The sequence below is a fragment of the Benincasa hispida genome, chromosome 10 (genome assembly GCF_027475165.1).
Source record: "Benincasa hispida cultivar pf3 chromosome 10, pf3_genome.v1.1, whole genome shotgun sequence".
In the NCBI taxonomy this organism is placed as follows: Eukaryota; Viridiplantae; Streptophyta; class Magnoliopsida; order Cucurbitales; family Cucurbitaceae; genus Benincasa; species Benincasa hispida.
Window position 1 is genome coordinate 54623999 of NC_143487.1, and position 25227 is coordinate 54649225.

The 25227-nt window shown below is 31.3% G+C and overlaps 1 long non-coding RNA gene across 1 annotated transcript; it reads right to left on the minus strand.

Annotated features, from left to right (window-relative positions):
- Positions 1–22658: 22658 nt before the first annotated feature.
- On the minus strand, positions 22659–24705 carry LOC120088850 (uncharacterized). The gene is made up of 3 exons (XR_005485049.2): positions 24521–24705; positions 23407–23454; positions 22659–23017 (listed from the first exon to the last, which is right to left on the minus strand). It is a non-coding gene; the product is annotated as an uncharacterized LOC120088850 (long non-coding RNA).
- Positions 24706–25227: the final 522 nt, after the last annotated feature.

The window sequence follows — 25227 nt, forward strand, 5'->3', positions numbered from 1 at the left end:
AGGCGATTTTTTGGTTTGTATGGTTGAAATGGCCAGATTGTCAACTCAATAGGCCTACCATTTTGGGGATTTGTTTTATTAGGGAGTTGGAAATATAATTACACAAGACAAAATTCACTCCTATGTTAGGGTAAGTAGATAAATTGCTCCCCAAGGCTTTAATATTGTGGTCACACCCTCTCTTGGCCCGAGAGGGACTTGGTCATAGTTGGACTATGACTTATTGTTCGTTAGAGGGATCAATGGTACTTAAGGAGTTAGATGTAACTACTGGGGCAAAATGATATCTTTTGTCTAGTCGTACTTACGAGCAATTTGTGAAGGGTCATCGTACTGTTGACTGTTTATATCCAACAGACATAGAAATATATCTGTAGTGCGAAGAGTGCAGTTGTCGATCTTTAGTGGAGTAACCGACAATTAATGGATGTTGGGTAATTTAATTAAAGAGTTTAATTAATTATCCAAGTACCATTGGAGCTTCAATCTACAGGTCCATAAGGTCCCATCTGTAGCTCAACAAGGATTATAGAGAATTAATTTTGGATTAATTTGAATCTTTTAAATTAATTGAGGGAATTAATTATATATGATATAATTAATTTAAATTAATTGTATGTGATATAATTAATATAATATATTAGATACATTATATATAAAGTATTGTTTTTAGAGGAATTAAATATTTGAATATGATTCAAATACTAATTATATGAATGAGATGTATATAATTAAATTTAATATAAATATGATTTATGTTAAATACCATAAATGGTTGAGAGGAATTAAATACTTGAATATGATTCAAATATTAATTATATGGATGAGATTCATATAAATTGAATTTAGTATAAATTTGATTTATATTAAATGTCATGCATAGTTAAGAGAATATAAAAACTATACGTTATGTGTTATATTTGATATAACACACACACGTATATATAATAATTAATTAAATTAAATTAATTTTTAATTTAATTTAATTTAACTTTCTCCCCTTAATTCTTTCAACCAGTACGTGGAAGGTGTGTTCAGTTTTCTTCTTCCACAATTATGTTTTTTGACACACAGAACTCTCTCTCTATGGAAAACACATATAAGAAAAACAAGTTTTCTCCTCACTCCTCTCTTCCTTTCCTCCCTTTCTCAAATTCAAGCAAAGCCCATAAATTTTGTTTGAATTCTCAATCCCAAGGGAATACAGAAGGTTCTCTAGTGGTGGTGCCCATTTTGGGATTTCGAATTGGAGTTTGAAGAGTTCGTGATCCGGCTCGAGGGATCCGAGAAGAAGTTTTTCTTCAAGGATAAGTAAATCTTTTCTTCCTAATTCCCTCCCAAGCATGCTGTAAATTTATTGTTTAATGCATAATTTTTCCTGTCTCTGCTCTGTAAATTAAAATTCTGTGAAAACCAAAATTGGGAACGATCCCTGCTTCCACTGTAGAGCCTTCACAGGTTCCTTCAATAACTACATTTGAAGACGCGAATTACATTATAGGACATCTAATATTTTTCATTGTTGCTCGAAAAAGAGAATAACTTTTTTAAAAAGTCCTTTCATTTTACTAGACATCTGAAGCAGTCTCCCCTAATTTAATATATAGAGTGAAACCAGCTTTCCCTATTGAAGTTTATGTGTCATCGCTTGTATAGGATTGCATTGCAGGCCATAGAATACTCGCAGAAGAGAACTAGTTTTGAAGAGGATCCTCACATTTTATTAAAGACTATCAAGGATGATTATGTAGGAGCCTATAAAAAGTCTCCTCTTATGATTTATTTAAGGATTGGAGGACATTAACCTTTTAAGTTGAAAATATCAAGGTCTAAGTTAAAAGATCACTTTATCTTTTATGGATCCACTTTTTTTTGCCATCAGTCCCAAAGATCATAGATGCTATTTTATTTGGTAAGTAATCACTTCAGGAGATTTTCAAGGCGAGATAGAATTCGGATTATAGCTCAACCAATTGCTAGCTTTTGTGAAAAAGTAAAGGAGCTATTTTGTATGCTTTAACTTGTTTTATTCTTTTGAAAAGAGTCTAGAAAAGGGTTGGAAAAAAACCATTAACATAAGCATATTTTAGCAAGCATATACATGCATAAACACATTTCATAAATGTCTTTTACCATCATATCTTTTGGTGTGGAGGTGTTTGTTTATCCCTAGCCCCCAATGTTTTACTTTTGCTGCGATGGTGTTTGTGTATCCCTGGTCTCTAGTGTTTTTATTTTTGGCTCTTGTTGTTGGGTTTTATATCCTAAAACTCGTGGTATGTAAACAATAAAACTTATTCTGAAAGTTCAATAAGGTGTTATTGAATAGATGTTTTGCTTGATGAAAATTCAATAAAACTGAAAGTCCCTTGACTATTGGATGAATACTTGAACTTTATGTGGAGATATTAGAGTTGGCAAAACAACCTGACGGGGTTGGGATTCCACGGTTTGACCGAGGATGGGGTTAAACCGGAGAATTTAATCGGGATCCGTCTGGGGACGGGGCGGGGACGGGGACAGTATCCCCACCCCGACCCCATCCCTGACCCTGACCCTAAATTTATATATATATATATATATATATATATATATATATATATATATATTTAGAAATTTTATAAACTTATATATAAAAAGACTCAAAAATTTAAAAGCCCAAAACTCAAAAGCCTTTCCCTAAATCCCTAAAATTAATTCCCTCCCCTCCCCTCTCTGTCGAGTCGACTGTCTCTTAGTCTCTGTGAACTATGAAGGAGAACTTGAGGTAGCTCGGTCTCGACTCTACACCACACCACGGCACCACCTACTCTACTGCCTTACTTCAGCCTCACAGCGTTCACGTTCAGAACTTCAGTATCCCCTTCCGTGCTGACCCTCTCGAGTCTCGCTCTCTGTCGGCTACTGAGTCCCCTCTTGCCCAAATCCCTCCCCTCCCAGTCTTGTCCAAAATCAAATCCCTCCCGGCCTTTCACAGTCTCGCCCAAATCCTTCCCTTCTCGCCCAAATCCCTCCCCTCTCGCTCATAACCTCATCCTTCCCGGCCTTGCCTCTCGCTCTCCTCATAGTTTCGTCCATCCGCTCTCACTCTCGCTCGTCCAATCCATCTACTCTCGCTCTCGCTTATAGTCTCTGCAGCCCTCTCGCTTTCGCTCGTCCCTCCACTTTTGCTCTCGCTCATCCCTCCACTCTCGCTCTCGCTCATCCCTCCTCTCTCGCTCATTCCACTCCACAGTCCACTCCATAAAATAGGCCCTCTCCACTTCATCCTCCGTTGAAGTCTGCCTCAGTTGAGAAGTTCGTCCAGCGGAGTTTCAGGTGAAAATCTAACTTCTGTGTTTGGCCATTTGATAATGAGTCTTTGTTTTTTATACCTATTTGATTGTTATGAGAAATATGTTTGTGTATGTTTGATATTTGAATGTTTTGAATTTTAGGCTTGAATATGTTTGAAAAATATGTTTGTGTATGTTTGAAATTTGAATGCTGTTTTATGGTAGGTTGAAAATTTAAATTAATTTTTTGGTAGGTTGAAAACAATGTCGTCATCACCTTCTACAAATAAAGATTCTTCAAATCCAATTCCAAGTCCAATCCTAGATCCAACCCAAGATTCAACCCCAAATTCAACCTCAAGTTTAACTTCATGCTCATCGAATGATGATAATTTGAATGTTGATAATTGTGTTGTTCTTGATGAGGATATTGAGAAGGGATCTTTAAAGAGGAGATTGACATCGGTTGTTTGGAACCATTTTAAGAAACAAAAAATAGATGGAGTAGACAAGGTGATTTGTAATTACTGCAAACGAAAATTAGGGGGTGAAAGTAAAAATGGAACCAAACATTTGTATGATCATATTAAGATATGCCCATATAAAAGACAAAAGAACATATGACAATCCCTATTGAATCCTAATAGAGAGAAGAACAATACATTGAGCTTATTTAACTTCGATCAGGAAGCTGCAAAAAAAGCATTAGCTAGGATGATAATAAGATATGAATATCCTCTCTCAATAGTTGAGCATAAAGGTTTTAGGAAATTTTGTAATGTCATCCAACCATTATTTAAGATGGTGTCAAGAAACACAATAAAGAAGAAGATTCTGAAAATTTATGAGACTGAAAAGTTGAAAACCATGTCATTGTTGAATGAGATCAAAGGAAAGATTTCCATGACAACGGACATGTGGACTTCCAACCACCAAACAAAAGGTTATATGACCGTCACTGCTTATTTTGTTGATGATAGTTGGGTTTTGCAAAACAAAATAATTAGGTTTATATATGTTCCTTCTCCACACACTTCTGAGATGCTTCATGAAGAAATAATGGAATGTCAGTTAGATTGGAATATTGATCGAAAATTGTCATCAGTAATTGTAGATAATTGTAGTACCAATGACTCTATGGTTAATATGCTTGTTGATAGTTTGGGTGGAAACTTAATATTGGATGGGAGTTTATTTCATATGTGGTGTTGTGCTCATATTCTAAACTTGATTGTGAAAGATGGGTTGGCAGTGATAGGAGATGGGATATTTATGATGGTGCATACACAAAAAAAGCAAGAAGTTTAAGGAAACTGCTCGACAGTTGAATATTTATGATGGTCAGATGTTGAGTCTTGATTGTTGTCCTAGGTGGAATTCTACCTATTTTATGTTAGCCACTGCACTAAAGTACAAAACGGTTTTTTATCGATTAAAACAACGAGAACCAAAGTACAAGTGTTTGCCTTTGGATCAAGATTGGGTATTAGCAAAAGAGATATGTGAGAAATTGAAAAATATTTCATCACGTGACTGAAATATTTTTTGGATCTAAATATCCTATCGCTAATCTTTTTTTCCCCAAAAATTTGTAAATTGAAATTGGCTATTTCTGAGTGGACTAATTCTGGCATTCAAGAGATCAGAGACATGGCTTCAAATATGATGTCAAAGTTTGATAAGTATTGGAAGACAATTCATGGGGTAATGGCCATAGCTGCAGTTTTAGATCCACGTTATAAATTAAAATTGATTGAGTTTTACTTCCCTAGAATTTATGGAGATGGTTTTTTTCTTGAAGTGGAAAGGATTAAAAAAATTTGTTCAGATTTGGAAATAGAATATTAGCTGAAGCATGAAGGTGAAAGTGATGATTATGCTAGAAACTTAGATGGAACCTCATAGAATATCGAATTTGATGATTTTAATGATTATAACTTATTTATATCAAATTCCAATAATATGAATCAGAAGAAACAGTTTGATGCATATTTGGATGAATCTATCTTACCTCGAACATCCGATTTTGACATTTTGAGTTAGTGGAAATTGAATGGTGTCCAGTATCCAATTTTACAAGAAATTGCAAGAGACATATTAGCCATCCCGTTATCTAGTGTTGTATTAGAGTCTGCTTTTAGTACCTATGGTAGGATTGTAAGCCCACATTGTAACAAACTTCATCCAAAGATGATAGAGGCTTTGATGTGCGCTCAAAATTGGATTGCAACTGAAGTTTTGACAGGTTAGTTTGTTTATTTTATTTTACATCTTTCTATCATTTAATATATTAATAAATATTTTCTTTTATTACAAATATTTGACAATGTAAGATACAAGCACAGGAAAAGAAATGGTTACACATTTAGCAACTGTTCTAGAAGATGCAGACGATTCTGATGAAGATGGCGTGGTGACTAAGATATACGTTCAAAGATTAACATTATTTCGTGGTCTAGTTTTTATTTTTTATTTTTTTGTGACATTATTTGTTTATTACATTTTAATTTTTAAATGTAGGAATGAATACAACTAAGGATGGGATGATGCCAAGAAAAGTGATGGTGAAACATTTGATTGTGAAGTCGTTGAAGAGAGAAGGACGAGTTTTATTGAAAGATTTGATGGTGAAATACTTATTTGAATGTATTACCTTTAATTGACTTCCTTATTCAAACTTTATTGAATTTTAAGTTGTAAAGTTATCTAATGGATTTGTTAGCTTTTAACTTGTCAATTGTGTTTGTTTCATAGAATAGTCTATTGTTTTTTGTTCATTTGTTGTGCATTAGTCAAATTTCAAATAATATCACTTGAATTAAAAAATGAGGAATTCGATAAAAAATTTTAATGAATTTTTCGTGGACTAATAAAATTTTAACTAAAAAAAAAGGGATTCCCCACCAAGAATCCCCGCAGGGAATCCCCACAGAGAATCTCCGCGGGGAAACGGGGAATGGGGCCCCGCGGGGACCCCTTTTCCCCGATGGAGAATCCCCGCCCCCGTCCCCACCTTCAAATGGGGAATCCCCTGCCCTGCTCCGGCTCCGTTGCCAACCTTAGGAGACATAAAGGTGAACTAGGTTCGAGTAAAGAGTAAAAATGATCTATAGTATATGAATAAGGTTGGATACCTTATTCTGGTAACATTATTGGATGCGACCTGCTCTGTAGTTATTACAAAGGGTTGTAAAGTGCTACAAACGAAGTGATCCTAATTCGTTCATGTTGGGACATGAGAAGTGCGATTGTCCTTGTGCAAAAAGGTTTGTACAAGATCGGATCATGAAATTAGTCACTCATACTTTATAACGTTGTTTACTGTTTGAGACTGAATATTTCAAAGCGATGACTTAGGTAACTTTACCTTAATCCTGAGCTAACTATGAACTCTGGAATTATCCTTAGATTTGCATAGGTGAGGGTTGGCTTAACAGCACTGGCTCAATTAATAAACCTCTCATTTCAGGGGTAAGACCAGATAGATAGCTAGGGACATAGGGTGCAAGACAGAATTCACTCCTACCCACTTTTAGGGATAGTAGAGAGGTTGTTCTCTTAAGTGCTGATTTTGGGTCTTGAACAAGGGACCCCGCCCTCTCATTGGCCCGAGAGGGACTCGATTTTGTTGATTGGATCACAAAACAATTGTTCATTTGGGGATCAATGGGGACTCAAGGAACATGAGGTAATTTCAGGGGTAAAACAGAGATTTGATTCAGTCGTTATTACGAACAACTTGTGAAGGGTTGACTTATTAATCATGGTTATATCGAGTGGACATAATATATTTATAGTGAGAAGCGTTCAACTATGGGCTTTAGTGGAGTGATCCATTAGTTAACGAATGGGATTACATCGGTCTAATGAGTTTAGCTGATTAATCTTAAATCGTTGAAGCCCATGATCTGTAGGTCCACGAGGTCCCCCTACTAGCTCGGAAATGGATTAGCTCTAGAGTAGTGTGATAAATTAATTTGAAACATTCAAATTAGAATCAAACGAAATTGAAGAATATATATTTAAATATGATTTAAATATATGAAGATGAACTTGTGTAAAATTAATTTAATATTGGATATTAAATTAATCAGAATTATTTAAATTTTTTAAATAATTATTTTTAAATTTATTAGAAGATTAATTTATGAAATTAATTTGTAAATTAATAAATTTTGATTTTAGAAATCAATTATGATTTTAAAATCAAAATTAGATTTTGGAAATAGAAAATTACACAAAAAGAAAAAATGGTTTTTTCAACTTCATCTTCAAGTTGCTCACAAATAACCCATTATCTTCAACCTTCAATTACTCCAAGCATGACTTGCATCCCATGCAGCAAATCTCTTTGCATGATAGTCTGCAATATATTGAAGAGATTGAAGTGAAGTTGAAGGGATTGCAACCGAAAGAATTTTAGCTGAAAATTCATGAGAAGAAGGTATTCTTCATTTTGGGTCGTTGTAGTGAGCATTCTCTAAGTTTCCTTTGATTCCAACTTATTTTGAGTCTCACAACTCAGCACCAAGAGAATAGTAGGGAAGATCTTGTGGTGTCTGCACAAAGATTTGGAGGATTTAGCCGTTGGAAGAGATTTCAAAGGTTTTTCAAAGGTATGTTTTGAAACCCATTAAATTATGTTTGAGCATGCTTTTGTTTCTGCTAAAATTAATCAATTAGCGTGCTTATCGATCATCGTCGCTTCCGCTGTGTGTTGGTACCTGGCCAACACTTATGTATCCTTGGCCCTTGACACCTTTTTCTGTGGAGGTGCTTGTTTATCCTTGGCCCCCAACATTTAATTTTTGCTGTGATGACGCTTGTTTATCCCTGGCCTCCAACGGTTTTATTTTGTCATGAGGCACTTGTTTATCCCCCCAACGTTTTATTTTTGCTGTAATGACGCTTATTTATCCCTAGCCTCTCTTGTTTTTATTTTTTCATGTGGCGCTTGTTTATCCATGGCCCCCCGAAGTTTTATTTTTGTTGTGGCGGCGCTTGTTTATCCCTGGTCTCCAACTTGTTTTATTTCGTCATGTGACGCTTGTTTATCCCTGACCCTTGACACCTTTTTGTTATGGTGGAACTTGTTTATCCCTGACCCTTGACACCTTTTTGTTATGGTGGAACTTGTTTATCCCTGGCTCTCGACATTTTATTTTTGGTGTGATGACATTTGTTTACCCCTGGCCTCTACCTTGTTTTATTTTGTTACGTGGCGCTTGTTTATCCTTGACCCTTGACACCTTTTGTTGTGGTAGTGCTTGTTTATTCTTAACCCCAACGTTATCTTATATTTATTATGCATAATATTTTGTTGCATTCTTGATCTGCAAGAAACAATCCCTTTATACACTTTAATATGTTTGAATTATTTTACAAATCGACAAAATAATGGCTATACCTTCGTTCACCTTCTAATTCTACAAGGATGTACGAGGGGGGCATGTTGTAGCCACCTAATTTTGTGCGGTTTAAATATTTAAATAAATCTAATTATTAGAATAATTTGTCTTAATTTTTCTAATTATCCACCTTTATTTATTATTTTCTTTAAAAATGGCTTGTTTTAAAACTTTTTAATTTTTCATGAATTTTGTTAAACTAACTAAATGGGTTAGTTAAAGTAACTAGGTTAGTTAGGAAATTTCTAAAAAAAAGGAAAGTTTTGAAATTTTGTTTATTTTTCAAAATCTCATACCATTTTGAGTTGAGACCAAATTTGACATTTTTTTTTCAAATTCAAAGAAACTAGCCAATAGAAAATTTTGACTTTTAAAGAAATTGTTTTGGTTATAAAGTCTTCTTCTTCAACAAAATTGGAAAATTTTTACACAACACACAAACCCTAGATCCATACACAAAAGGCCCTAGGACGTTTTTTTAACACAGAGAGCCATACCAAAAAAATAGCCTAGAGAAAACCCTAAAAAAATTTTACGTAGAGAAAACCTTAGAGACTTTACACACATTCCCAACACCAAAGAAGGTCGGCTTCGTTGGAGGTTGCACTTAGTACGACAGTTGTCTCTAGAATCCGCACCTCAAACAATGAACGGGTTCTCGCTCTGGGTTCAAACCTTAAACCTTAATTCTTCTTCTCTCTTCAGATTTTGATAGAATAGGGAGAAAAAAAAGGTATAAGGAAAATTATTTCTATAACTATTTCTCCTTTTTATTCATTTACTTATTTTTATTTATCTTTTTGGTATATTTAGTGTAGATCTATTGCTAATCTATCAATTTTACCTCCAGTGTATTTTATTTTGCTTCTATTATTGTTATTATTTTTCCCATTTATGTTCATTTTCTCCTTCCTCATATATCTTCTTTTGATTTTTCTTTTTTTTACAAGTAAAAGTGTGTGAAAAAAAGGGAAAAAAAAAGAGTTACATACCCTAAAATGGGTTCGTTGTGCTCATGTTGTGATAAAAACATGTAGTCATTTTGTTGAGTAAAAGAGGAGAAATTAGTTTGAAGTTGGAAAAGAAGAGAAAATTTTAGAAGGGAAAAGATGAAGAAGATGAGAGGAAATGAAGAAAGATAAGTTAAAAAGGGGAGAAGTGTTTTAAAAGAAGTTTTAAAGGAAATTATTAAATAAATGTATTAATTTCTTTAGTTATATTATTATTATCATTATTAAAACAAAAGAAGAAAAAGAAAGATGGGATTGGCTGACATCAGTTTTAATTTTTAACCCTTTTTTATCCAATGGCATTCTAAAAAATTATTGCTCATTTGCATTCTAAAAATTTACGACAATGGAATCTAGGAAATTTAGAAGTTTGATTTCTTAAATTTCTTAAAATTCTTGAGGTGTAGAATCATTTGGAAGTCTGATATCGATATCCAATATGTTTTCATAAATTTTTTAATATGTGTAATTATATTTATTTAATTTATAATTTTGATTTATTAAATTATGTTTTGCTTACATACTGTTCATATTAATTATGATTTGATTTTCAATTAAAATCTCTCTAAGTCTTTTAAATCTTTTAAAAAGCTTTTCTCTCAGTCATTTAAAAATTTGCCTTAAATTATACTCTTTATGTTTTTAAACATAAAATAAAATTAATAAATTATTTCAAAAGTTTTCCTAACCACTTTTTCTAGGAAATTGCTTTTATGGCCATTTTCTCTATACAAAAAGTTCCTACGACGGAAGGTAGAAAATGTAGGATTCTGAATTTCTAGCATTTTTTATGTGAAATACCATAACTTTGAGAGTCCGAGATATGATTCCAAGAAAAAATGAATTTAGTTAATGTTTTAAAAAATATTTTCCTTAAAGGTTATTCTTATGACGGATTTGAGGAAATAGTAATATTTTCTCATATTCTTGAGGTAATGAATTATTCATCAATTCTACCATAATTGACGGAAGTTTATTCTACTTATCTTATGAGATCATTAATTTCAAATTTAACCACCGTTTTTTAAACGGGTGTTGTGGGGTGAACACCTTCCCATATACAAATAACTCCCGAACTCAACTCTAGTTTTCGCAGACCATTTTTTTAAACTAAAATTTACTTATTTTATTTCGGTGTTCAATCATACCATAAAAATGATTGGTGGCAACTCCTATTTTATTTTCTTTTAAAATTAACCCCTTTTCAAGGATATCGGCCGCTTCGCGTCATCTCGGGCACATGGCGACAAGGTAAGTTCAAATAATTAATTTATCCAGGTGATTGTTAACTTTGCCCCATGTAACATTTATGTTGGATAGTTTAACAATGTTGATTATAGTTCATTAAATACTTTAACAAATTTTAATCATTCATTGCATACTTATAACAATTCTATCTAATTCATCTTCCATTCCCAAGTAGGGGTATTCTGTTTCCGTCTTAAAAACCCTAGCCTAAACAGAAATATCCTTAGACAAAGGTCCCTTATAGATATATTTGTTAATTTAATCTTTTCTTTAAACTCCAGTTTAATCCAATTAAACAAGATTAAAATTAAACTTATTTCTAATCGAGTTAGAAATTTTTATTAACATAGATCTAATGGTGAAATTAATTTTAAACCATTTAAAATTATTTAACATATATTTGTATGCAACTCTTAATCATAGATTTTAATTCTAATTTCATTTAACTTATAACAATCATAAAATTGAATAAAATAATTAGAACCTATTTCCATGCATCTAATGACAAACTTTAAGAAATTATAACAATTATAATTTTACTAAAGTGGTGTTATGCATCATGCATTTCATTTTCATTACAACATACATAGTAATAAAAATTAAACATCCACCCATTCATCTAAACTATATATTATAATATTTACAATATAAATGATGAATGAACATGTTATTTATGCATGTTATCATATGATATAACCATTATATAAATGATGCATGAACATGCTTTTCATTAATAATATAACACTTATATTATACTAATGAAACTATACTAAACATGTATTTATAATACAACTCTTATATTAAAAATACACGAGCATGATGATAATTCATACAACTATATAATATAATGCTTATATTAAATATGATGCGTGAATAATGTTTATCCTAAGGTGGGACCTTTCTTTAAAAAAAAACTATATGACATACATTATGATGTATAATTAATTTAACTATACATCAAATGTAAAAATTAAATTAAAATAGCAAATTGAACTGAATTTTGACACCCCTAAAAATTAATTAAAATAATAACTAATTTATATTAATCTAATTAATTAAAATAATTAAAAAATAAACTACAAGGAAAATTGCTGAAAAAACCGCACAGACGACTCGAACGTACGACCTCACGAATGCATGCAACGCACGTCAATCGCCTTGGAGTGTCGCAACGCTACGGAAAAAATTTTTGTCCACCTCGCGTCGGAGCATCATGACGCTGCATCACAGAATGCACATTGACAACATCAATCTGGCACCGATTTCCTCCATTCTTCGTCACAATCATCAGCAACGCCTACCATAACCAAGACTTGGACTTTACAGACTCGATAGCATTGAAAAATACCCAAAAACAATGGGTCCCTTACAATCAAATTAAAGCAAGTAAACCTTAAAGTTCCAAGATTCGAAAACGCCCAATTGCAAACCCTTAATAAAAAATTTGCAGAATCATTCATCACATCAAAATGCAGAACGTAAAATCTCACCTAAACTCCGATTTTCGAATCAAATTGGAAAATTAAAAGCATACAATTTAGCTATGATACCAATTGAAGGGATTGAATCCCAAGCGGAAGTGCGTGGACGTCGTATGATTTCAATTCCAATTCGATATAAAATAGAAAATGCAGAGAAGAAAAAGTAAAACAATTTTAAAGGATAAATCCATAACAATTCAACATGCTTAAGGAGAAGACGAAAAGGAGAAAATTGATACTCACCCTTGTAGGTCAATTGTTCTTCATGTTTCTTCCCTCGATCTCACAAACGGTAGCCTTTTCCCGGTTTTAATTGGGGGGAGATTATCGTCCCTATTTATTAAAAAAAAATTAAATTAAATAACTAAAATTTTGAATTTAAAATAAAATGATTTTTTTTAAATAATATTTTTTTTTAATAAATAATGACAAAAATAGGGTTGGGGAGAAGTATTTTCAAATATAGGTATTTTGGAAAAGTATTGACAAATTTAGGGTAGTAAAATAGTGTACTCGGTACACGATTTCCATGTGTCATACTCGTGTACCGGGTACACGAGTCTATTTAATCCAGTCAGCTGACTGGTTGACCGGTCAAGCAAACTCGTGTACCCGATACACGAGTTCACTTATAAATATTTTTTATTTAAAGTCTAAAAATTACTTTGGAATTGGGAAGCCCTTAGATTCTTATGATTTATGTTTATATTATTTAGAAGAATGAGTTTTAGAAGGTTTGCATAATTTACAAGCTTGAAATTTGTAAATATTTGAATGTACAAAACTTTAACATGAGTTTTGAATACTTTTGTACTTCTATTATTTCAAATTACTAGTTTAAGTAAAACACAAAATTATATTTGGCTTACAAAACTAAAATTAATGAATGAAAAATTTGTAATCCAAATGTTCTAATTTATGTGTTGGACAAACAACGCTAAAATTAGTATAACTCAACGGACATAAAATTTGTACTTTTGACTCTGTTGATGCCAAATTTGTATAATTTTTTTTAATTGTTAAACTTAATTCTTTCCTATTAAACTTAATTATATATTTAATCTACAATGAAAACATCTTGCACTCACATTAAAAAAAAAAATCATGATATTAAATAATATTTACAATTAGTTCTTTTGAGATTTGCAATTTGAAAATGATACAATGTGAGATTTACAATTACAATTAGTTCTTCAATGAAATACCATGATATTAAATAATATTAAATAATATTTACAATTAGTTCCTTTTTACTTGCTTCTCTCCAATCCATTTTATTATGAATTCGCGTACTTTTTGGCCGACCTTGTTCTCTGAGTAAGTCCGCATTTGGATGAACTTCTGTAAATGATAATTTTGGCCAATAATCTGGGTGTTGAATTGGATGGAAGTGGCCTTCGTAACAACGCTTGAAATTGGACAATTTGTAGCATTCATCAATAAGTAGTAAGTATGTCGCATGTAATTACAAACTGCAATTACATGAGAGCATGGAATCTTGAATGATTGCCACTTATTGCAAGAACATGTCCCTTCTTTCAAGCTTAAAACTTGGGTGTGTTGTCCTTTGTAGGGAGAAATCATACTTATGCTAGTTTGTAGTTCGAAAGTTTGACTTTCCCTATCAATGGATGTCACAGTATGTGTTGATACTCATTTTTCCCACCTCTTCAATTTCTTTAGGGCATATTCTGTATATATATCCCCATGATCGAGTGCTTCACTGATTTCTTGTCTCCGGCGTTCAAAATACAATATTGTGCGATAGAATGTTAGCCTAACCAAAGAAGTAATGGGTAACATTCTAGCATCTTTGAAAACGTCGTTCATGCATTCAGCTGCATTGCTGGTCATCCACCCATAGCGGTACTCACCGTCATGTGACTGTATCCATTTTTCTAAGTCAATGTCTGAAAAAAATTCAAGACATTCAGGGTGCAATTGTTTCAATTCTTTTGTGCACCGAATAAACTTATGCCTTTGGTGTTGATTTCCAGCCTTAAACACCAAAGTTTTGAAAGATTTTGGTGAAATAGAGGCTTCGATGAGAAAAATCAGCGATGGTTTCGGTGAGAGAAAACGGCGGTTGGGAATTAAAAGCGTCGTTTCGGTGAGGAAGAAGAAGGGTTCGGCAGAGTTTTTAATGCAAGGGAATCGTGTACCTGGTACACGACTTAGGGTAATCGTGTACCTGTTACACGATTTTCTCAGACAAACCTACATGACTGCCACGCCAGACTGGGCGTGCCAGGTGGCCAGGGAATCGTGTACCCGATACACGATTTAGGTCTTATCGTGTACTCGGTACACGATTTAGGTGTAATCGTGTACCCAGTACACGATTTAAACACCTATTTTTTGGAATACTTTCCCCCCAACTCTATTTTTGTCTTTATTTATTAAAAAAATATTATTTAAAAAAATCAAATAAAATATATAATATATAATAACTAGCTTTATTATATATTAACAAAACTATATGTTATATTATATCACATATAATATAACCTACAATTTATTAATCTCTCATATAACCTATAGAATTAGTATTAATTCATATTAATTTTAGCCTATAGTTTTTATATGAATCATATTCATATAATTAATATTTGAATCATATTCAAATATTTATTTCTCTCATGAAAAATTTATATTATAATATATCATATACTTTTTAATATTTGAATCATATTCATATATATATTTCTCTCATTAAACTATACATTATATTAATTATATCTTATATATAATTAAATCTCATTAATTAATTTGAACAATTCAAATTAATCCAAAATAAATTCAATTCTCATTAATCATAATTGAGCTAACTAGGAGACCTTATGGACCTATAGATTGAAGCTCCAATGGTACTTGATTAATTAATTAAACTCTTTAATTAAACTAATCAACTTCCATTAACTGTCAACCACTCCATTAAAAACCGACAATTGCACTCTTCGCACTACAAATATATTTCCATGTCCATTTGATATAACCAGTGCGTTGACCCTTCACAAATTCTCGTAAGTACAACTGGACCCAAATTACCGTTTTGTCCCTGTAGTTACCTCTAATTTCTGAAGTACCACTGATCCCTCTAATGAACAATAAGTTATAGTCCAACTATAACCGAATTCTTCTCTAATCAGGAGAGGGTATGATACCACATTGTTCAAGTCCCAGAATCAGCCCTAAGAATAGGGAATGAGTGAATTTCTTTTTGTGTTGTTGCATTGCCAGCTCCCCAATCAGACTAATCCCCGAAATGGTAGGCATATTGAGTCAACAAAACTAGCCACTCTCACCCATGCAAATCAAACTAGCCACTCTCACACTCACTTAGGATTGAGGTCAAGTCACCTATAGTCATTCTAGTGAAATGTAAACCTCTTCTAACAATGATGTTATAAAGAGAGACTATTCATTTTGTGGTCCGTTCTTATACAAACGTTTTGTATAGGATACTTCCCTCCCTTTCCCCCTCACATCACGTATCTCTACATGAATGATCAGGATCATATCATTTGTAGCACTTTACAACACTTGTAACTTTAACAACTACAACACTTGTAACGTTAACAATTACAAAGCTGAGTCATATTCGTAGTGTCACTAGGATAAGGTACCCAACCTTATCCATCTATTACAAACCATTTAAGTTATCATTTAAACATGATCCACTTGTATGATTCTACTTACATGTTTAAATTACGTAAACTAACCTAGGATATTAGTTTATTAGATTGAGTGAATGCACATAAAATAACAATAATTTTATTGATAACGATTTGTTTACAGAGTTTACAAACTACGAGAATACAAGAAATTTAAAACACCAATCTCAATACCTTTTACATAGATAATCACAAAAGCCTCTAGGTAAATGGAACAACTTATAGTGTGTTGCCATAGTATGTGAGACTGATTTAATTAGCACCTCTTTCCCACTCAAGGAGAAATTCTCCTTCCAACCCTGGAGAAATTTCCATACCCTATCCTTGAATTACCTAGAAGTTTACCTTTTATTTGTGGAAATTGGCGATGGTAGCCCCAAATATTTCCTCAAAGGAGTATGTGTTTAATCCCAAGGGTCACCTGAATTTGTTGAATCACTTCCTCAATAGTGTTCTTGCTCACTATAAACATGGGTTTATGATAATTCAAGGTGTGGCCATAAGCCTGGTCATAAACCTCCGACATTTGTTCAATAGTAAAAAATATTGAAGTTTTAACATTTATTGAGTAACTCTATCTTTCTCTCTTTTTATAGTTTTTACATTTATCGAGGAACTCCGTCTTCCCTTCTATTTCTATTTTTCAAATCGAGTAACTCCACATTCTCCTCTTATTTTACTTTCACGGTTATTGAAAAAATTCATCTTATAACTCTATACCCTAAACACAAATTTACTAACTCCACCATGAGCCAAGAAACTCTAAGGGTTAATACACAAACCTATGAAGCAACCATCACGCTCCTCCACTTGCAGAAGGGCAAAAAGACCTCTATAGGAAATAAAAACAGGTAGACGAAAACAAATTACCCTTGCGCGACCCTCCAGAAGGTCTGACCACCCTCTGACTAAAGCCATTAAAAAGCACAGAAAAAAAAAAAACATATTTCCACACACTGCATCATCAAGTGTATGACCTCGGACCGAACCCCATTTTACCCATAACTTGATAGAGGTATCCCCACTCGACTCGATCATATACTTTACTCATATCAAGTTTAAGCGCCACTACACCAATCTTGCTCGAATGAATGCATTCAAAGCCAATAATGGAGTTATCAATGATCAGCCTACCAAGAACATGAATTGTATTTGACCTTATTCATCTTGTATCATTCTTATTTCTTTTTATAGCTGGATCCAAACCTCTTAGTTACTTTCAATTGTTCTAGCAAGATATTAGAGTAATGTTTTGATATGAAACGTTTTTATGTAACTGGAAAAAAAAAAAAAATCAACTCTAGCTTTGTATCTTTTATTTGTGAGAAATCTACAAATTTTGAGAGATGATGCACTCATCATTGAAGGGAGTTCAAGTGACAGTGGTAATATAAAGGAAGTCTGTATTTGAAAGATTCGACCAAGAAATGAGTTGTTCAACTTTTGCGACATAATTTAAGAAGAAAATTATTTTATGCATGAGTCATTAACACTGATTATAGATTGTGTACTGACCTTTGATTGAGTTAGTCTTGAAAAAAAAAAAGAAAAAAAAGATTGATCAACCTGTTCTCTGGGCATGTTGACCTTGTAGAATAGTTGGAAAACTAAAGCATGTTAAAAATGTCGTTGTGTCATATCTTTATTACTTTACTTTTTGCTCTATTATTACAATTGCTTGCTTTTAGTTGAGTTAATATTTTAAATTCACTATCACAATCGGTAAATAATTGTCTCATTTGGTAATCATTTGACTTTTTGTTTTTGTTTTTGAAAAGTAAACTTATAAACACTATTTTTACCTTAAATTTCCTCTGTTATCTACTTTTTACCAATAGTTTAAAAAATAAGTCAAATTTTCTAGGAAAAGAAAATAGTTTTTAAAAACTTGTTTTTGTTTTTAGAATTTGGGTACGAAATCAACCATTGTACTTAAGAAAAATGCAAATAATTGTAAGAAATAAGGAGAAATTAGATTTAACTTTCAAAAAAACAAAAACAAAAAACGAAGGTTGTGGTAGTTATTTGGTTTTAGGGTTTTGTTTTTGAAAATTAAACCTATTTCATCCATATTTTTTACAATGATTCACATCTTTTCTAAGTACAATGGATTAACCAAATTCCAAAAACAAAAACAACTTTTTGAAAGCTACTTTTTTTAGTTCTCAAAATTTGGCTTGATTTTTTAAACCGTTGATAAAAAGTAGATATCAAAGAAATAAATTTAGAGGTCAAAGTAGTATCCATCGACTTAATTTTTAAAAATAAAAATAAAAATAAAAAATAAAATAGTTACATTCATAATTAAGTTGATGAAGATGAAGCATGGTTTAAAGTTTTCCTTTCCATGAGGTAATAAATTAGTGTAAATAAGTTTTTAGTGAGATTTTGAGAAATATATTGATCGAAATTTATATTGCTAAAGTGTGTCCATTTAAAAATATTTTCCCATTACTAGTTATTGGTTGTAAATAATTATCCTTATAGAAAACATAGACGAGAAAATTTATCAAATTAAAGCTATGGATGAAAATACAATGAAATTAATGTTAATTGGATGGACACATCTCTAACCAAGCTCGTGATAAGTGCTCAAAATTAATTATGCTCGGCTGAATTATTATCATTATTATTTTTTGTTTGAAGAATAAGGAATAAAATAACAAAGTAACCAAAGTCCACAACAAGCTCATCGCAAACAACAAAGCAGAGCCAACGTCGAACGAGCCAGACGATAGGCGGCACAATTCGGCAGTCTAGGACAGCCAAGGCGGCGATCTCCTCCACCAAATCACCAAACTCAGACAAGTCACGCCTGAATTATACAAACTTAACATGTTAAAAAGATGAATCTTTGAAGGATTTTTACACTAAATTATTGATGTGATATTGTTAATGAAGAATCCGTTTGATAACGTTTCCGTTTCTTGTTTCTTATTTCTGTTTCTCATTTTAGAAGAAATAAACTTGTTTGATAATCGTTCCTGTTTCTTATTTTTAAAATTTGAGAACCGTTCCTAAAAAATGGACAAATTTTGAGGAACTACATAAAAAAAAAATAGTTTCTCCTTGTTTCGTTTCTATCTTATATTATTTCTTTTATTTAATAAACGGTTGGTAGTTTTACATGCCCATAATTTCCTTCCACCTTTTGGTTGTGTGTTCCTAAGATCAGCACCTTTATTTTGTTTTCTTTTCTTTTATACTTATTTTCATCTTTCATATTTTATTTATTAATTTTATATTTTAAAAAAAATATGCTATATTTATATTTTATTTTAATTTAAAATTTTTAAATTCTTCAATATTTAGATTTATATATTATTTTAATTTTCAATATGTATGTTAATTTTTTTTATATTTGATATTTCAACTCTCGAGGTACTTTTATTTATTCTTTATTTTTTTTTATATTTATTTCTATTTATTTCTGTTTTCTTTATTTTCTTTATTAGTTTTGCTATTCACAAAAATAATTGTGCTATATTTATATTTTTAAAATTTTGAATTTTAAAAATCTCCCATATTTAGATTTTTATATTACTTTAATTTTCAATATGTATGCTAATTTTTTTATGTTTCAACTTTTGAATATTAAATTTCGCAATATGCATGTTTATATATTATCTTAATTTCAATATTTTTAGTGTATCTGCAATTGAGTAGACTTTTATAATATATATAAATTTTGCCGACCAAGACCCTCATTTAGCTTAAGTTTAATATTTTACAACCAGGACATTTACATAATAATAAGTTGGATTTGACTTAACAACATTTAAGAAAAACGACTCGAGCTAGAGATGACAGTAGTGTTGTTCAAATTTGGACAACATATGAAGAATAGGATACAATTTGTTATTATTTAGTTTTCATTGGGACTTATTTGTATTAGACAATATAAACTTTTGATAATATCTTTTTTGATATTTAGTGTATGGCATATCTTCTTTTTTATATTATATTATTAAAAAAAAGAACAAAAATAAGAAATAAGATATAGTTATCAAACAAGTTTATATTTATGTTTTTTTTTTAAGAAACATGAAACAGAAATAGTCAGCAAGTATAATCCTACCATGTTCTCAAAAAAGAAGAAACAATAAACGGAAACTAAGAAATAGAAAATGAGAACGTTATCAAATGGGCCAGAAATTATTGCATTAGACAAGAAAAAATTAAACTAAAAATTAGTTAGAAAAATTGCTAAATGTTTACTTGAAAGTTTTCTCCTAAGATAAAGACTATTGAAAAAGAAAGATAGAGTAAAATGAGATGAATTGATGGAGAAATCAATTGGCATTTAATAGTTCTCATAATGGTAACAGACAATAATAGAGAAGAGGAAGAGAAAAGAGAAAAAAGAAAGGTATTAAATGAACAGAATTTGATGGTTATTGTTACATCCAAATTGACTGCCAAAGTTTCTATAGAAATGGGGCAATTTTTTATCATAAGCACATGGAGCAATGAAGATTCAAATAAAGAACCTTTAATTTAGCTCTTATTGAATCTATTACTTATAATCCTATGAGTGCGCATAAAGTATTGGTAACAAGATGGTACGAAAAAAAATTTGATATTGAAGAAGATAATTCATAATTATAAAAAACCAGAACTTGATGAAAACTCTCTAATCAAATTTATCAAAGTATGTACATTGTTTGGCTAAATGTTTGTAAAACAAAAAAAACTTTGGTTAGTCACAATAATCCCTTATTGAAAATATAAATGATTTAGAAATCGGACTTAAAAATTGGAATAATTTGATTGTTGAAAAAGATAAAAGAAATTGAGAAAATTAAACGATCATATTGCTAGCATGAGTCTATCACTAATAGGAGTCTATTAGCAATAGAGTCTATCACCGATATTTTTTTGCTATATTTACATTTCTTTTAAAATATTGTTATATACTTAATTATTAATCTTGAAAGTGCTATGATTTGCAGTTTACTCTAATTTTATATGCAATATGTGTAACAACTTACTCTAATTTTATATACAATATGTGTACTATTATTTATACTTTATGGGGGTGTTTGAGCCTCAACTTCAAGTGGGTGGAGTGGGCTATTATAGCTAACTCCATGTTTGGAGCTTTAATTATAATACTTGTTGTTTCTAACTATGATAACTTATGGTTAACTACAACATTACTAATTCAAATCCCTCTTTGTTACAATATTACTATTTCAAATCCCTCTTTGTTACAATATTTACATCCCTCGATATACTTAATTATATTTTTTTCATACACATACTAGTCAATAATGCTCAAACATGAAAATAAACTAATACATATAATTTTTGAAAGAAAAATGAATTTGATACATAAAGAGATGATTAACAAAGTTGATGATAGGAGTTGGACACTAGAGTTAGCCCTCGTTGGAGTTGATCATGGAAAGTTGTATTCATTGAATTTTTGTCGACTATGGTCTTTGCCTAAATTAGTGCTCAGTGTTGGTTGCCTCAAGCTATTGTCGGAGTTGGCCCCCAAAGGTGATCCTTGCTAGAATTGGCAATAGTGGGATCGAAAATTCTTATAATTTTAGAAGTTTAGTGTATAACCATTTAGTTATATATGGTCACTGAACTCTAATAAGTGTCTAATAGATCTATAAATTTTTATATTATTCAAATTGATTTTTAAAATTTCAATTTAGTATTTAACAGTTTCTTATATGTTCGAAGAAATGTCAAAAATTAATGTTATATCAGATAAAAAATTAAATATTATGTGCGATAAATTTATGTCCAATGAAGGAATTTGATTTAAAAATTTTGAATATATTTGAAACCTATTAGATTAAAAAAAATAATAATAAAAGAAGATAGTTTGTTGGATCAATTATTAAATATTTTTAAAGGACTTGCTAGATTCAAAATTAAAAGTTCAAAAAACTTATTAAATACAATTTTAAAAATTTAGAGATTAAAATTGTAATTTTAACATTCAAACTAATATAATTTTGGGCTGCTTGCAAGAAGGGAAAAGTAAATTACAATAATTAGACTGATAGCTCACATATTTGTTGTTTGCAAAAATAGCAAAAATGAAGCCCAACTTACATATAAAAGATGTAAAATGTTCCAAATGCTCTCACTACTGATATACACTTGTACACTAACACTACTACAAAAACTGTATTACTTGACGTTTTTTCGCAGTTAAGTATCAATGTTAATTGACGTTTTAAAAACGTCAAGTAATCCAGTGTCAATAATAAGATAATTTTTTGACCGGTTGAAAGCGTCAAGCTCTAATTTACTTGATATGTTATAATTGTCAAGTATATGAAATTTGTTGACTTATTTTAAATGTCAAGTATCTAAATTCTTGACATTTATTATGGATCAAAGTTTTCATAACTTGACACTTGTCAAATGTAATTTCTTTTTGACATCCAAAAACTAACAACTTAATGAATACTTGATACGTTTTGTTTGTCAAGTTTATGTATTTTTTTAAAGAAAAAATTGTACTATTAGAAATTACCTATATAATTGCTCATGTTTTAAGGTCTAACAATTACTTTGATATATATAAGACAATCAATATTCATCAACCAAATAAATGGAATTTCCAATCTTGTCAACCATATAAACAAATAACATATAATCACAATTTTATGTCAACAATAAAGAAAATTAAATTCCCACCAGTTTAACAACAAAGAAAATCAAGTTCTTCTCCACCCTATGAAATTGGATAAATGATGATTACAAAGTGTAATGTTCAAACACTACCATAAACCAAATCAAGAAAAAATATTAAAACTAATATCGAAGGCTTGATGACCTTTGATTACCCCATCAAGTTGGTCATAGATTTGCCAAAGTGAATCACCAATCCAATGACATCCAACACCTTCCAACCATTCGTCCAAACGACAAGGTAAACCAGTGATACTCAATCTGCACGATTTGAAGTGAAATCATAAGTATTAAGAAGAAGACTTGCTACACTACTTTAAATTACTTTAACTTGTATCTAGTGTTGTGGTTTTATAATTGGTTGGTTAATTTTGCAAGAATCTTTCCAAGAAATCTTTGAATTTTGCTGGTTGAAAAGTGACTAAACTATGAAGGTGTAATAAAAGTAGCTCAATTGCAATATATAATTTTTATTTAAAGCAGCCCAGTCGCAATAGATACGCTTGATTGATACATGAGTTGGAAGAGTTAGTAAACAAAATAAAATCCATAGCAGAACTGCAGATGATGCATTATAGCTTTTCAAAAAGTACTCCAATTTATAACACACCAAAAGTGATAAAACATCTATACAAGAAGAATTGCCATACCTAGAAAGCATTTGCTTGTCCAAATCAATCTCCAGTGAAAAAGCACATCTATATGTATTCACAAGAATTCTATTAGCAAATGAATAAAGAAAAAACAAGGGAGAAACATCCCAAACGCTATATCAAAGACAGTATAGGCTTTTTCAATGCTTTTCCTAAGCACCCCACCCCAACTCCAGGACTTCTAGTGTGCTAACAGGTTGATGACATGTAAATTCTCAATGGTCACTACTTAATGTTCCAGTAGAATAAAAATATTAGGGATTGCAAAAACCACCTATATAAACATATATATTTCAAACAATGATTTATTAATATTGCAAAGTCTAGGAGTAATGAATTAAAAACAAAATAATGAAAGGTGAAAGTGAAAAATTTTGTTTAAAAAAAAGAAAAAAAAAAGGTAGTTTGACCAAAAAGTAAGAGCTATTGGATTAGGCATTCTCCTAGTTTGTTCCTCCTTTTCCCTGCCTGTAATTGTATGGTTGTATCCAACTCCTCACCAAATTTTCAAATTAAAGTAATGCATCAAACACACAACAGATTCTCCTTATCTCAGTCCCAACTTTTTAATATTTCCTTTTTGTCCATTTCCATTTTGCTGCTAAGTTGAGCTGTATTATGATGATATTATCAAAAAAAAAAAAAAAAAAAAACTTAAACCCCAAGCCAAATCCAACTCCTCTACCCATTGGACTTTCTTTTTTTTTTTTTTTTTTTTTTAATTCCAAATTCCCCCAATGTGTATTCCTTACTGTCACTCCCTACAAATACACACACTCCCATTTCTCTTCTCTCCAAAGTTCAAACCCATTTTCCTTCAATGGCATTCTTCGTTTTCCTTCCATAGCAATCTAATCGAGAACAGAACCTATTTGCTCCAGTATCTTTTACTAGAAAATTTTAAGACGGGATACTCGGAAGGTTTTGTTAATGGCACACTAGATAAATCATTCATATTTTAGTACTAAGAGATGAAATTCTCACCACCACCATTTTACAATAATTTATAGAAATGAAACCCAATTTATGACTAAACAGACCAACCTATATAGAAATCAATTAGGGCAACTTAGATTGAAAAAAATTGAGACAGATTGAGATGAGAAGTTACAGTTTCATAGAGGGCTTTGACAAAATGAGATCCAATGAGATCGCTCTTCACGTCTTGGAGGAGTCCAAATCAAAGGGCATCATTCTGGATCCTTTCGATTTCATGGTGAATGGCCTTCGAAGACTCCATTTTTTCCTTTCTCTTTCTTCGTGTGCATTTAATTTCTGTAAAGGATTTATTAGAACAAAATTATTGTATAAATTTCTCTGTAAATAAAGCGTTTATTTCAAAGAATGATGTCAATATTTGTTCTGTTGGACTGGAAAATAAACTTTACGTGCTAAGACCGTTAACAAACCCTCTATAACACTGAAATGTTTAAAACTGCGATAACTCGAAATAAAAGACTTAGAATTTCTCCTAAATTAAATGTCTAAATGTCTAACTTTGGCACTTGAGATTAGGACACATCAATCTTAAAAAGATTGAGAGGTTGGTGAAGAATAAACTTCTAAGTGAGTTAGAAGAATTTTTTTTACCTATGTGTGAGTCATGCCTTGAAAGCAAAATGACTAAAATACCTTTTACTGGAAAAGGTCACAGGGCTAAAGAACCCTTATAGCTATTACATTCAGACCTCTAAGGCCCAATGAATGTAAAAGCAGGAGGAGAGTTTGAATATTTCATCACCTTTATTGATGATTATTCAAGATATGGGTATGTTTATTTAATGCAACATAAGTTTGAATCTTTTGAAAAGTTCAAAG